The sequence below is a fragment of the Schistocerca gregaria genome, chromosome 2 (assembly GCF_023897955.1).
Source record: "Schistocerca gregaria isolate iqSchGreg1 chromosome 2, iqSchGreg1.2, whole genome shotgun sequence".
NCBI classification, from domain to species: domain Eukaryota; kingdom Metazoa; phylum Arthropoda; class Insecta; order Orthoptera; family Acrididae; genus Schistocerca; species Schistocerca gregaria.
The window spans coordinates 212,424,203-212,439,581 of NC_064921.1; the positions used below are offsets into that span (position 1 = coordinate 212,424,203).

A 15,379-nucleotide genomic window follows, 5' to 3' on the forward strand; every position below is an offset into this window, starting at 1 on the left:
AGAGTCCTAAGGAAATTAAGTCCGAAAACATAGAAAGTAAGTTACAGTACACTTGTTCTCTCACTGCTTGAATACTGCTCACTGGTGTGGGATCCGTACCAAATAGGGTTGATAGAGGAGATAGAGAAGATCCCACGGAGAGCAGCACGCTTCGTTACAGTATCATTTAGTAATCGCGTAAGTGCTACGGAGATGATAGATAAACTCCACTGGAAAACGAGGAAGAGAGACGCTCAGTAGTTCGGTACGGAATTTTGTTGAAGTTTCGAGAACATACCTTCACCGATGAGTCAAGCAGTATATTGCTCCCTCCTACGTATATCTCGTGAAGAGAGCACGAGGATAAAATCAGAGAGATAAGAGCCCACACAAAGGCATACCGACAATCTTTCTTTCGACGAACAATATGAGACTGGAACAGAAGGGAGAACCGATAGAGGTACTCAAGGTACCCTTCGCCAAACACTGTCAGCTGGCTTACGGATTTTGGGTAGATGTAGATTCAGTAGCTTCATATATGACGACGTGTTCCACCGCAGTTATTAATGAGATAATTTGTTTTCGGCTGTTGTGCCAATTATATGTTAAAGTTCATTATGAAATGCGTCAACGCTGCCGCATTGAATCTATATCACCTCTATTACACCAAAATTAACACGCAATACCGCAGTACGTATAGTGTATGTGAGGCGAAATATATACACTGAAGAGCCGAAGAAACTGGTACACCTGCCAAATATCGTCTAGGGTCCGTCGAGCAGGCAGAAATGCGACAACACGACAGGGCATAGACTCGACTAATGTCTGAAGTAGTGGTGGAGGGAAATGACACCATGCGTCCTGCATATCCGTAAGAGTACGAGGGGATGGAGATCTCGTCTCAATACCACATGGCAAGCCATCCCCGATATGCTGAATAATGTTCATGTCTGGGGAGTTCGTTAGCCAGCGGAAGTTTTTAAACTGAGAAGAGTGTTCCTGGAGCCACTCTGTAACAACTCTGGACGTGTGGGGTGACACGTTGTCCAGAGGGAATTGCGCAAGTATGTATGACGGCGCAATGGAATGAATGAACACAGGAGATCAGACAGGATGCTTAGGTACGTCTAAACTGCAGAGTCGTATCTAGACGTATCAGGGGTCCCATATCACTCCAACTGCACATGTCCCACATCATTACAGGGTCTCCACCAGCTTGAACAGTTCCCTGCTGACATACAGTGTCCGCGCACTCACGAGGTTGTCTCCATACCCGTACACGTCCATCCTGTCGATACAAGATGAAACGAGACACGTCCGACCAGGCAACATGTTGCCAGGCGTCAAGAATCCAATGTCGGTGTTGACGGGCCCAGGCGATGCGTAAGGCTTCAGGTCGTGCGGTCACGAGTGAGCCTTCGGCTCCGAAAGCCCGTATCGATGATGTATCGTTGAAATGTTCGCACACCAACACTTTGCTGATAGCCCAGCATTGAAATCTGCAGCAATTTGCGGAAGTGTTCCAATCCTGTGACGCTGAACGATTCGCTTCAGTCGTCAATGGTCCCGTTCTTGCAAGATCTTTTCCCGAACGATTCGCTTCAGTCGTCAATGGTCCCGTTCTTGCAAGATCTTTTCCCGGTCGCCACGAGCTCGGACGTTTCATGTTTTACCTCATACCTGATAAACACGGTACACTAGTAAAATGGCCGTGCGGGAAAATCTTCACTTCAAGGTTACCTCGGAGATGCTGAGTCCCATCGCTCGTGCGCCGACTGTAACACCACTTTGAAATTCACTGAAATCTTAACAACTGTCGTCTACAGGCGTTGCCGACTACAGTACCATATTCTGCCTGTTTACAAATCTTTGTATTTTAATACGCTTGCCTGTACCAATGTCACCGTGTGACCGCTACAGTCGCGGGTTCGAATTCTGCCTCGGGTATGGATGTACGTGATGTCCTTAGGTTAGTTAGGTTTAAGTAGTTCTAAGTTCTAGGGGACTGATGACCTCAGATGTTAAGTCCCATTGTGCTCAGAGCCATTTCAACCTGTACCAATTTCTTTGAAGCTTCAGTGTATATATGAGCTCCAGGAGCCAGCCAGGTGCAGCCACGAAGTCTATGCACAATAGGCAGCGTGGACAATGGCCAGTTGTGCCGCTCGACATTATTAAATAAAACTAAATTGAACTAGTGCAAAAGCACGTTAAGCAAGTTGTTACTGCCTGTAAGTAGTAAGCAAATCACACCTAAACCCCACATATTTTAAACAAGGAATTCAAATCACAGTTACGTAAGATTACCTCAGGGAAAGACATAAAACGATAAATTAGCCTCACAATAACGACACGTCCTTGATGGAACCAGACATTCCAGACTCCGCAGAATGATCTGATACAATTACCATACATAGATGCATCGGTCTGTTCAAAGCTTTAAAGTGCTTTCTAAAACAGACAAAGCGCTAAGATTAATAAGTGATACACAGTAATCCCCAGGCTTAAATGATAAACCAGAATATCCACGCAATAGGATGCCGACACGAATTATTACATTCAGAACGGGGCAACAAGTTTCGCAGCTGCGAACCATAACATAAATTGTGCACAAAGTTCCGTGATAGAGAATCAACGGGTAATCTGTCACACTTGCAACACGGAGGGCTGAAAATGTGTCTCCAACCAATGACATTAATGCATTGAAAATTAGAATTGTATATTAATACCTTCAGATGCTGACGGTTGATGATATACAGGGTGTTACAAAAAGGTACGGCCAAACTTTCAGGAAACATTCATCACACACAATTAAAGAAAAGATGTTATGCGGACATGTGTCCGGAAATGCTTAATTTCCATGTTAGAGTTCATTTTAGTTTCTTCCACCTACGTTCAATGGAGCACATTATCATGATTTCATACGGGATACTCTACCTGTGCTGCTAGAGCATGTGCCTTAGCAAGTACGACACAACATGTGGCTCATGCACGATAGAGCTCCTGCACATTTCAGTCGAAGTGTTCGTACGCTTCTCAACAACAGATTCGGTGACCGATGGATTGGTAGAGGCGGACCAACTCCATGGCCTCCACGCTCTCCTAACTTCAACCCTCTTTACTTTCATTTATGGGGGCATTTGAAAGCTCTTGTCTACGCAACCCCGGTACCAAATGTAGGACTCTTCGTGCTCGTATTGTGAACGGCTGTGATACAATACGCCATTCTCCAGGGCTGCATCAGCGCATCAGGGATTCCATGCGACGGAGGGTGGATGCATGTATCCTCGCTAACGGAGGACATTTTGAACATTTCCTGTAACAAAGTGTTTGAAGTCACGCTGGTACGTTCTGTTGCTGTGTGTTTCCATTCCATGATTAATGTGATTTGAAGAGAGGTAATAAAATGAGCTCTAATATGGAAAGTAAGCGTGTCCGGACACTTGTCCACATAACATATTTTCTTTCTTTGTGTGTGAGCAATGTTCCCTGAAAGTTTGGCCGTACCTTTTTGTAACACCCTGTATATCAACGGGGTCAGGTGAAAATGTGTACCCCGGCTGGGAATCGAACCCGGGACCTCCTGCTTACATGGCAGACTCTCTATATACCTGAGCCACCGTGGGCACAGAGGATACTGCGACTGCAAGGACTATTTCTGGCATCCCTCCTGCGAGACTCACATTCTAACCTTGTATGTCCGTAGACTACATTCTTAGTGTCCCAACATACCAACGTACTCACTACTCGTGGAAGACGTTCTTACGAAGTCCCGTAAGAGTTGGGGTAACATGTGTGCATCCGCACAGAAGAGGAAGGTCATGGGCTGTATTTCCAGAACTACATATTTATATGGATATGGTGTCTGTTCTCTCGGACATGTCCAGAAGAACAGACACCATATCCATATAAATCCACTGATCTCATCTTATTATGTCAGTTGAAGTCAGTGGCCAACAGAATCATAAAGTTACGTCACGAGTGAGGACCTCCAGCAACACGTATCAGCTAACGACCGCCAAACTCTTCGCTACGCAGTCCATCCTATACAGCCGGCGCCGACTCGAATGGACGTTTTCATAACGACAGCATTCGCCAATAGGGTGGCTCCAGTGTCCACTAGCAACCACAATCAGTTACTAACTGCCCCTCACTCCCTACGTCCGCTCGGGAAATCACCTCACACCATGCGAGTCACTTCACGACGCCATCAAGAGCGCTGAAAGGGTACGACCTCTGGAGCAGAATCAATAGGACAAAATCCGGCACGGTTCATAAGCAATATAAAAAGTTTCTCCTAGCCTCATGTAGATTCATAACGCAAAACAGATGACACTTTAAATTCGTGCTTGTGAATTTTCAACAGCTGTGAAAATACTTGTAAGATATAAAACTAAATACATGTGATGTATGAAACAGATGAAAGTAAAGAGGTCAACAATTCATGCCTAAATTAATAAGTAGTTTAAAAGTAAGGCTGTAACCTATTCATGCATCAATTATGTGTTACATGCACCCCACGGCATTCGTCATAAATCTTACAAGTATTATCATACCTATTAGAAGCTCACCGTCAGATATTTTGAGGGTATATATATGGAGCGAAGAATCTGTGTGGGATAAGACAAATTCATTTACACTTTTAATTCTATTTTAAAAATATCGTACATTAAAAACTCATTTTTTATCATTTGTGTGTAAAACTTTTCAATAGATTTCAAATATTTTGATAAGATTGTAACAAAGATATGTGGTGAATTCCAAGTTGATTTCCTGCTGCTTTTCGTGTGACTCAATCAATACACCGATTCCTCCTGCGAATTCCTCTCAAAAAGACCGTGGAAGTTAAAATTAGAGACATTCGGACTGACATGGAGGCCTAACAGTAATCGATCTTCCCACGAACCATTCACGAAGGGAACTGGAAAAGGATGTAGTACGAAAAATACTGTGCGCCACACTTCACACAATAAATCGACTTAATATTGTGTTGTCATCCAGTTCTGAGCTGTACTGAATGTTTAAAGTATCTAGGCTATCGGGAAGTGGTAGTAGTAAACCAAGTACCATCCACGACGTACTAGACAAGCAAGCTACTTAATATTGCATTGTCATACATTTCTGACCCACACTTCCAATTTCAAGTCCCTTGCTCATCGGTATGTTAGTTTAAAATAAATCAACTGCAGAATGTTTAAGAAATAATATATACTGCAACAGTCACTTGTCACTAACATTTTACTAACACGACGCGTTTTGGCAGCATGCTGTCGTCACCACGTGCATTTTAAGTTAATTTTACCCTGTAACTAATATGAATTGAAGTTAGTTTCCTTTGCTGTGTGTGATAAAGGGGTTATGTGTCGAAAATGAGCTCATTTGAGGAAGTTAATATGTTAAGGTGCGTACATTCCGCGGCAAGCATGATTAACCATTCTGTTAGTGCATTTACTTATTTGTTTTTTTGGTAATTTCGTTCTCTGGCACACAAAGTACAATACCAAGTACATCACAACACTTCCCGAATAATTTTCTTACAACACCCCAAAGGGTGTGAAACGCTAAAGTAAACTAGTTTCTATTGTAAAACATTAGTATATAATGAAGATAAAACATTCCCATCCAGATGTATTTATTTCATGGCATATCTCAGGTGAGTAACCGCTAAAGGCGATTTTTTTCAGTGAAATACGCATTAAACATTTCGGAAGTCTTTAAAGAAGTTAATATTATTATTCTCGAGTTTATCATTTGCTATCAAGTCTCCATGCAGGTCTACTGCGCCATGAGTAATAATTTGCAGTTCTTCATATAAGTCCGTTTGGAGTCCATTGTCCATTTTGTTTAATATATGAAGATCTTGCACAATATCATGACATGCATGGCCTACGTTTTTTGTGTGGATTTCTATTGCTGATCATTAGTGTTTTAGGTATTTATTTGTTCGCTGTATCTTCTTTAGAAGTTTTGCCCAATTTGGCCAACAAAGAGGACTTTAAATTATTACATACTGTTTTAAAAATGCTTGATTGTGAGTATTTATCTGCATGTGTGTTAATATCCTGTCTCAGTATGTGCTGCAATTTGTAGTGTGCCAGAAGGGCAATCTTAATGCTGTGAGGTTGGCAAATATTTTCTATTTTGTAGGAAAGCTTGTCTGTGAAAACGATGCAAGCGGTGAGTTTCTCCTCCATTTCCTGTGTGGAGGTTGGTTTATTACTATTTTCTCTTTTTTGTGTGAGGCTGTCAATTAGTGTGCACACACTGCAAAGGAAGCTAAAATCACTTCATATTAATTACGATCTAAAAGTAACTATAAGGCACCTGGTAATGGCGATGTGCTGCCGAAATGTGTTGTGCTAATGAAGAACTAACGAGTGCATTATTTCATATTAATATTAGAATATATTTCAAGTCCTCAAATATCGTCCATATAATATGGATAAATTTAAGCTAAAATTTAAGTAGAAATTAACGGTAACTTGATTAACATCAAATCTGTGGGATATTAGCTGTTCACTCGGAAAGAGAAGAGTGGAGAATTACGCAAATTAGTAGGGAATATGCATGGAGAAGAGTATGCAGGTCCGAAAGGTTATCAGAGTGCGTGGAGGTTCAGCATCTGTAGGGCTTGGAAGATGTTTGGAGGAGCAGTAATCCATCCATGAGGTATATGCTTAGCATTGAACAGGTCCGATCAGGTGTGGTACGGTTTTGGAAAGGTGGAAACATCATTTTCAGTCAGTAACTACATTCATCTACCCTGCCCCTAGTGCTCCTTTATGAGGATGGCTAGCATCTGGTCTACGTAGCTTACGACATAAACAACTCAGTGCCTGATTTAAATAATGAAAAACTGAGCAAGTTGGTAATACTTTTCTGCTTAGCACAACAGGGCCCGAAGATTTATTCCCATTTTCAAGGGTATTTTTGTCCTTGTTTCCATGAATATCTCTGATGATGTATGCATGCGTGATATTTTGCCTCTCTTGAACCTTTTCGAAGATGGACTCGAGTCGAAAAATCACTCAGAACGAACATTTGAGGATTTTTAAATGCTAATATTAAAATGGTATTTCATTGGTTACTTCCAGGTATTGCGTCTCCTAGATTACACAGAACATAGTATCCATGCAAATCATCACATGCATTGTTTGTTTACAACATATGGTGCAAAAGATATTATGACACTATGGCTTCACGAACAGTCTGTACACAGTCAGAGTTGTTACAGTGATTTGCATTACATTATTTATATATGTAAGGTTATGTACATAAAAATATTTTTGTTACTTTTTACCACTATTGACTGCTAAATTATCGCTTCAATTTTTTATTCTATAATGAAAAACTGCACATACTTATGAAAATTGACACAGTTATCAGTTACAGGAGAAACATTTGACGAAATTAACTCATCTACGATCTAGCTTCTCATTGGGAATTTTTCTCCTTGTTGTTTGTGTATCACAAAAATTTCGAGCTCCTCCATTAAATCCATTGTATTACATATTTCAGGAGATGGAGTATCTTAAGGTTTTCTTCTTTGTTTTCGAATGTGTGTCCAGTGTCTTTATGTGTCTTGCTATTGCTGATTTCGTGTAACAGTACACGTGTCCAGTGTATCTGTGAGTAATTTGAAAATACCCCCCATTTTGTCCTACGTAATTGCTCGCAGAAGTTGTACATGTTACTTTGTGTGTTCCTGGGTCTGAGAAACAGTTTCTGTTCTAGTTTGTTTTTCATGTAGAAAGCTACTTTCACTTTATGTGACCAAAATTGGTTTGCTACTTTTTCAGTAATGTTACCTACATAAAGTAGCTAGCCATATATTTGATTACATTATTGGTTCCTTTTAAAGAGCCAGGAATTTTTTTCCTTTTTGTTATATGTCTATGGATACTGTCTATCATTGAGCTTGGTAAGTCACTGGCCATAGGAATTTGCTGAAAGGTTTTAATTCTTTCTTCCGGTCTTCTTCAATCATTTGGATTTTGTTTGCTCTACAAATCATCATTTTGTGTGCAGTTTTCTTGTCTACGTCTGGGTGATATGATGTGGCAGGAATTCTGGAAGTGGTCTTATTTCTATATATTTTGAAAATGTGCCTGTTTTTTTCTATGCACAAGTCTAGAAAATTAATGCTATTGTTTTTTCTTGGTGTTCAGCTGCGAAATTTAATTTCTTGTACACATGGTTAAATACGTTTATGATGTTAGTGATTATACTAGTGTCACGTTTGAGTGACTATCTTTTGCAGTAAATGTTGTTTGGTATGCAGGGTTGCTGGCAGCTGAATATTTCCAGCAAAATGTGCGTGAACCCATAGCTGGCCCATCTGGTGATTGATAAATGTTACCACTGAATGCAAAGTAGCTGCATTTGAGGATTATTTCTGGAAACTCTGTAAGTTAAATACTTTCAAATTGTTAACATTTATGTAATTTGTTCTTTATTATTGCACTGGCTCCTTTAAAGGAATATAGGAGTATAGTATGGTGATATAAAATGGGCACCACCTGGAATGTTTATTTCTTCTATTTCAGTGAATAATTTGGTACTGTTTGTTACACTAATTGTTGTTTCATATGTGAAATTCCTTTTTAGGAACTGACTGAGCTTGTGAGATAGTTTGTATCGAGGACTATGAATATTGTTAACTACAGACCTTACAGGATATCGTTCGTTGTGCACATTCGGTTGGGATATTAGTAGGGAAGCTGTTGGGTTCATGCAGGTGATGTATTTCTTTTCTTTTCGTATTCCGTCAGTAGGAAATCCGTTTTCTCTAATTGTTCTTTGGTTTTGTTTTGCTGGGTCTTCGTTAAGTTGCAGAATATTTTTTGTGAACAATTTAATTGTTTTGTCAATGTTTTTCACTTTCTTTCGTATTACAGTTGTGTGACTTTAAGGTTATTGCCTGATTTTCTATGAGTTTTAACTGTCTTTCATTGAATAATGTGCCTGTGTTCTTCACTACTCTCCTGTAGAATGTGTGAGTCTGTTTTTGACAATGTTCCCTTCTTTACGATTCCGATGTCCTTTAACTTTTAGATTGTTCAGTTCGTTATTGTATGTGTTACAGGTCTTAATGTACTCCTTACAAACCATGTCATGAATTTTCTACCACATAATGTTCCATGTATTATGGCCCATGGAGTTTATTATTTGCAAATGTATATTTAAAAGCAGTCTGTTTGGAATGTCCTTCTTCTTGTATAGAACCACTGTTTCTGTATTTAACCATATTGCTTCACTTTTGCCCTTTAGAATCTTTGTACGGTGACTTCTGTATCCCACTGTAACGTTAAACTTTTTAGGAATCACACCTAACTTTCACCACTCTTTGTTGAACTTTTCGTGTGCAATCGTTTCGAAAACTTTTCTTTTTCCTGATTCTGAATTTATATATTAGTTTCATTGCCTGGCTATTAACTAATATCTTAATTTCGTTCATCACGTTATATGTTTGCGAGAGCTGCAACTGTGTCATTAGTGATTTAAATAATGAAAACTGCACAAGTCAGTTATTTTTTATTGTTTAACATAAAGCGTTTCGAGATTTATTCTCATATTGAAGTTCTTCTGTTTCCATGAATATGTTTGGTGACGTGATTGGCTGTCTTTTCGAAGTTATGGTTTTTAAATGCTAATGTTATAAATGGTATTCTTGTTTATTTACTTACAGTTGTCAACGCTCATCCATTACACAGAATCACGCACCCAAGCAAATCGTCACCTAAACTGTTTCTTTACAAAATTTACTGCAAAGATATTATGACAAGGCAGACAGTGAATCAGTCAGTTTCTTTAGATGTTTCTCCTGCATTTGATGACTGAGACAATTTTCATTAATTTGTAAAATTAATCATTAGAAAAAAATTGTAATCAGTAATTTCGTAGTCAACAGCGGTAACTAATTAAAAACAAGTACTTTTTATTATACACAGCCTTAGACATACACATACTGTAAGCCAAATCACTATAACAGCTCTGACTGCGTACACACTATTTGTGGACGCATAGTGTCATAACGTCTTGGTGGTATGTTTTGTAACCAAGCAGTATAGGTGATGATTTGCATGTGTGTTATGTTCCGTGCAATGGACGAGGCACAATACCTGTAATAAATAAACAAAAATACAATTTTTAACATTAACGTTTCAGAACCCCCAATAAATTATTTCGTCTGATTTTCCGCTTGCAGCACGACTTCGAAAAGTAGCTAGAGAGGCAGAAAATCACACATACAAAAATCACCAGACTTATTCATGAAAATAAATGCATTTGAAAATGGGAATGAATTCTCAAAACGATTTGTGCTAAGCAGTAAAAAATAAGAAACTCGAAAATTTTTCATTACCTTAATCATAATTGATACAGCTGTAGGCTTTCCCAAAATACCTAATATGATGAACGAAATTAATTATTATTGCATAACCAGGCAGTGAAAGTAATATACAAGATCCAAAAGTGAAAATGGAAGTTTTCAAAACGATTGCGCACGTATAATGACACGCCAGTTAGGTCTGATTCCTGATTATATTAACGTTAAACTGGGACGGAGAAGCCACTGTATGAGGATTGTGAAGCGGAAAATAGAAGCAATCTGTTAAATACAGAAATAATGTTTTTATACAAGAAGGAAACTACTTTCATACATATATTTACAAATAGGAAACACCTTGGACCAAAATACTTGGAACCTTGTAAGGGACGAAACTCACGACATAGTTTGTAAGCGGTGCCTTAAATACTGTAACACTCAATAAACAACGGAACAATCTAAATGTTAACAAACATCAGATTAGTAAAGAAGGAGACATTGTCAAAAATACACATATTCTACAGGAGAATAGTGAACAACGCAGGCACAGTATTTAATGAAATATGGTTGAACCTGCTAACAACGGCTCAAAATAAAATGCAAAAGAAAAGCTGTCAGACAACATCCTGAAACACCTCATGGCAGCAACAAAGTATGCAACAGATATTGTAAACGGAACAGTAATGAAAAGTCTCACATATGTCTCAAAAAAAACAACCTACTTTGGAAGGATGTATTGATGTATAAAGATATCCACAGATACATACAAAATTGTTCGAAAACAGTAAGCAATATAAACAAAACACTTATTGAAAATGAGACAATTACCTTAAAGTAAAATAAAAGCCACAAAGTTTTACTATGAAAGAAAGTGAATACACTCAGAAAACTCTTAAATTATTTCCAGAAAATATTCTACAACTTAACGAAGACCCAACGAAACAAATCCATAACAAAACCAAGGGACTATTAAGAAAAATCCCTTTCTTACTGACAGAATACGAAAAGAAAATAAATACATCACCTGCATGAACTCTACAGCTTCCCTACTAATATCCCAAGTGAAGGTGCACAGTTAAGGAAGTGCTGTAAGGTCTGTAGTTAACAATATGCACAGCCTTAGATACAAACTATCTGACAAACCCAATCAGTTATTAAAAAGGAATTTAACATATGAATCAAAAATTACTGTAAAAAACAGTACCACACTAGTCACTGAAATAGAAGAAATAAACATTCCAGGTGGTGCCTTTTTTATATCACTAGATATGACCAATTTATATTTCAATATACCTTTAAAGAGGCCATTTTAATAATGAATACCAACTTCTAAATGACAAAAAGTGTTCACAGACTGAAATTATTTGATTTATAGAGTTGCTAAAAACAATCCTTAACTGCAACTGCTTTGCATTCAATGGTAACGTTTAACAACGACTCAATGCACTAGCCATGAGCCCATCCATATGTGGCACAACAGAAGACATTTTCATAAAGCATCTATAAGATAAAATATTCAGCAGTCAGGAACGCTGCTTTTTGTTTCTTAAAAAAAAGAAAAAATATGGTCCTAGAAAAGATATATGAATGATACCACAATTTTACTCAAACATGGCACCAATAACATTGTAAACGTATCTAACAATGTGCATAAGAAAATAAATTTCGCAGCTGAATACAAAAATAAGCATAAAATTTCTAGACTTGTACATAGAAAAGAAAGGTAAATTTTCAAAATATACAGAAATAAGGCTACCTCCAGCAACACAATACATGTCACATCTATCACAAAGATGTACACAAGGAAATTGCACACAAACCGATGATACATAGAGCAAACAAAATCCAAGTGACTGAAGAGAAGTGGAAGAAAGAATTAGACACCTCTGATGAAATTGCAATGGCCAATGACTTCACCAGCTCAATGATAAACAGTATGCAGAGACAAATAACAAAAGGATAAAAATTCCTCGTTCTTTAGAAGGAACCAATAATGTAATCAAATATATGGCTAGCATACCTTATGTAGGTAACTTACTTTTAAAGTAGCAAACCAGTTTAGGTCAGATAAAGTGAAAGTAGCTTTATCCATAAACAACAACCTACAACAGAAACTGGTCCACACCTTAAACAATAAAAAAGGTAAATTCTCAGACCCAGGAACATACAAAGTAAAATGTACAGCTTGTGCAAGCTATTGCGAAGGACAAAATGGGAGATGTTTTCAGAATACTCGTAGATACACTGGGCACATCTGCCGTTACACGCCTAATCAAGTTACAAAATTAGCAATAGCTAGACACATTAGAAAACAAAGAAGAAAACCTTTAGATACTCCATCACCTAAAAAATACTCATACAATGGATTTAATGGATGAGCTTGAAATTTTTTTGCAACACAAAGAACAAGGACAAAACTTCTCAGTGACAAGCTAGATCGTGAATCAGTTACTTTCCTCAAATGTTTCTCCTGTAACTGATAACTGTAGCAATTTTCATATATATATACATTTCGTGAACAGAGAAAAAAATTGTAATCGATAATTTAGTGGTCAATAATGGTAAAAATATAAAAAGTATATTTTAGTGTATAAAACCTTTCACACATACATAATGTAATCCAAATCGATGTAACAACTCTGACTGTGTGCAAACTGTTTGTGAAGCCAAAGTGTCGTAAATCTTTGCAACTTGTTTTGTGAACAGACAGTGTAAGGGATGATTTTCATATATCGTATATTCTGTATAATGGAGGAGAGACAAAACCTGTAAGTAAACAAACTAAAGTACCGTCTTTGACATTAAGGTTCAAAATCCCACTAAAATTCAATTATTCCGATTTTCGTCTAACTTCGAAAAGACGCTAGAGAGGCAGAAAATTACACACGCTATCATCACCGTCACATTTATGTGCACAAATGCGCTTGAAAATGAGAAACAATTTCCGAAACACTTTGTGCTGAGCAGCAAAGTATGAGTAACTAGTACAGTTTTCATTATGTAAATCATCATTGACGCAGTTGCAGGATTTCCAAAACATCTAATATGATGAACGAAATTAATATTATGGCTGCCGCTTCACTCTGTCCAACTACTGGTCCTTCAAGGACTTCATAAGGTGCTGCGTTGCATGTAACACGCTACTTAGGTTTTGGTAGATTTAGGATGAAGTTCCGGACCTTAAGAGATTGGTCATCATTGGTAACAATAATAAAGATAATTATTTATAAATACCATCACAATTTTTTATTACTTCAGTTGACTTAATTAGGAAAATTATGAAGCAAAATCTGAATATTGATATAACCAATTAAGGGAGCAATTTTAGTTCACCAAGCAAATGACTATCTTTCTTTGTTCGCCTTCTACTCATCTCAAAAGAAAGTTAAGTGAAACTCAAATTTTGCATCCTCTTAAAATTTCAAATGTTAAACAAAAATTTAGTAACCTTTTGAAATATCAATAACGTAAGGAAATTACTTCTTCACTAAACTTACATTAAACATGACTATTTGAATGTGAACACCAAAATGTGAGGTACATGTTAGAAATGAGGAGAATTTCTGGTCGCCTTATAATATTGCAAGCTGCAAGAACTGTGACTTCTCGCTTCTACAACACACAATAGAATATATCTCAAAGAACCTCTGTCTTTCTATAAAAGGCAAATGGAAACGTAATAAATGCAAAGCACATATTAATTAGTAGCCTAAAGCATATCTAATTTTGAGGTACACGAGTACAGCTTAATATACGTGGGACAACGCAGTAACCCCTTTAAAATTTGCTTGGAAGTGGGCTCGAAGAACCAAACCATTTTCCCCAAAATGGCAACAGCCTTTTAATCCACAACAGACTAAAGAAGTGTACCATAGATTCTAACAAAGTATCTTATTAAAGCAAGATATCAACAGGACCCCAGAGAGGAGAACCAATTCAGCACTTACCAGATCCAGCTTAATCAGGGAGGACAACTTATAAACATTAGCAACCATTATCGTTTATAGGCTCCTCAAGGCAACATTATGCAGGCTTATCAATGCAGAGGCAGAGTAGAGTACCAGGCTTCTATAATCAGTTGCATCATAACACTAAATAATACTTGATAAGAATGCACAAGATAGCCCGGAGCTAAAGCCACTCAAAACGGCGACGAATTGACGGACAGACTACCATCATCCGCGCCGTCAAGATATTGAGAAGGTTACGCAGCTTACAAATCACCAAATCAGACAACGTGATTCTCCACCGTTATAGTTAGGAGTGTAAAGCTGAAATTATCACACAAAATAGGAATCAACAGATTTTCAAAGATGAGCGGTAAATACACTACTGGCCATTAAAATTGCTTCACCACCAAAATAACATGCTACAGGCGCGACATGTAACCGACAAGAAGAAGATGTGATATGCAAATGATTAGCTTTTCAGAGCATTCACAAAAGCTTGGCGCCGGTGGCAACACCTACAACGTGCTGACATGAGGAAAGTTCCCAACCGATTTCTCATACACTAACAGCAGCTGACCGGCGTTGCCTGGTAAATCGTTGTTGTGATGCCTCGTGTAAGGAGGAGAAATGTGTACCATCACGTTTCCGACTTTGATAAAGGTCGGATTATAGTGTATCGCGATTGCGGTTCATCGTACCGCGTCAATGCTGCTCGCGTTGGTCGAGAACCAATGACAGTTAGCAGAATATGGAATCGGTGGGTTCAGGAGAGTAATACGGAACGCCGTGCTGGATTCCAAGGCCTCATATCACTAGCAGCCGAGATGATAGGCATCTTATCCGCATGGCTAGCGGATCATGCAGCCACGTCTCGATCCCTGAGTCAACAGATGGGAACGTTTGCAAGACAACAACCATCTGCACGAACAGTTCGAAGACGTTTGCAGCAGCATGGACTATCACCTCGGAGATCATGGCTGCGGTTACCCTTGACGCTGCATCACAGACAGGAGAGCCTGCGATGTGATTTTTTCGGATGAATTCAGGTTCTGTTTACAGCGTCTTGATGGTCGCATCCGTGTTTGGCGACATCGCGGTGAACGCACATTGGATGCGTGTATTC

The 15,379-nt window shown here is 38.4% G+C and overlaps 1 protein-coding gene across 1 annotated transcript in view; it reads left to right on the forward strand.

Annotated features, from left to right (window-relative positions):
* LOC126335702 (Down syndrome cell adhesion molecule-like protein Dscam2) overlaps positions 1-15,379 on the forward strand; it is a 1,471,118-nt gene that overhangs the window by 1,427,271 nt on the left and 28,468 nt on the right. The window lies entirely within an intron of this gene.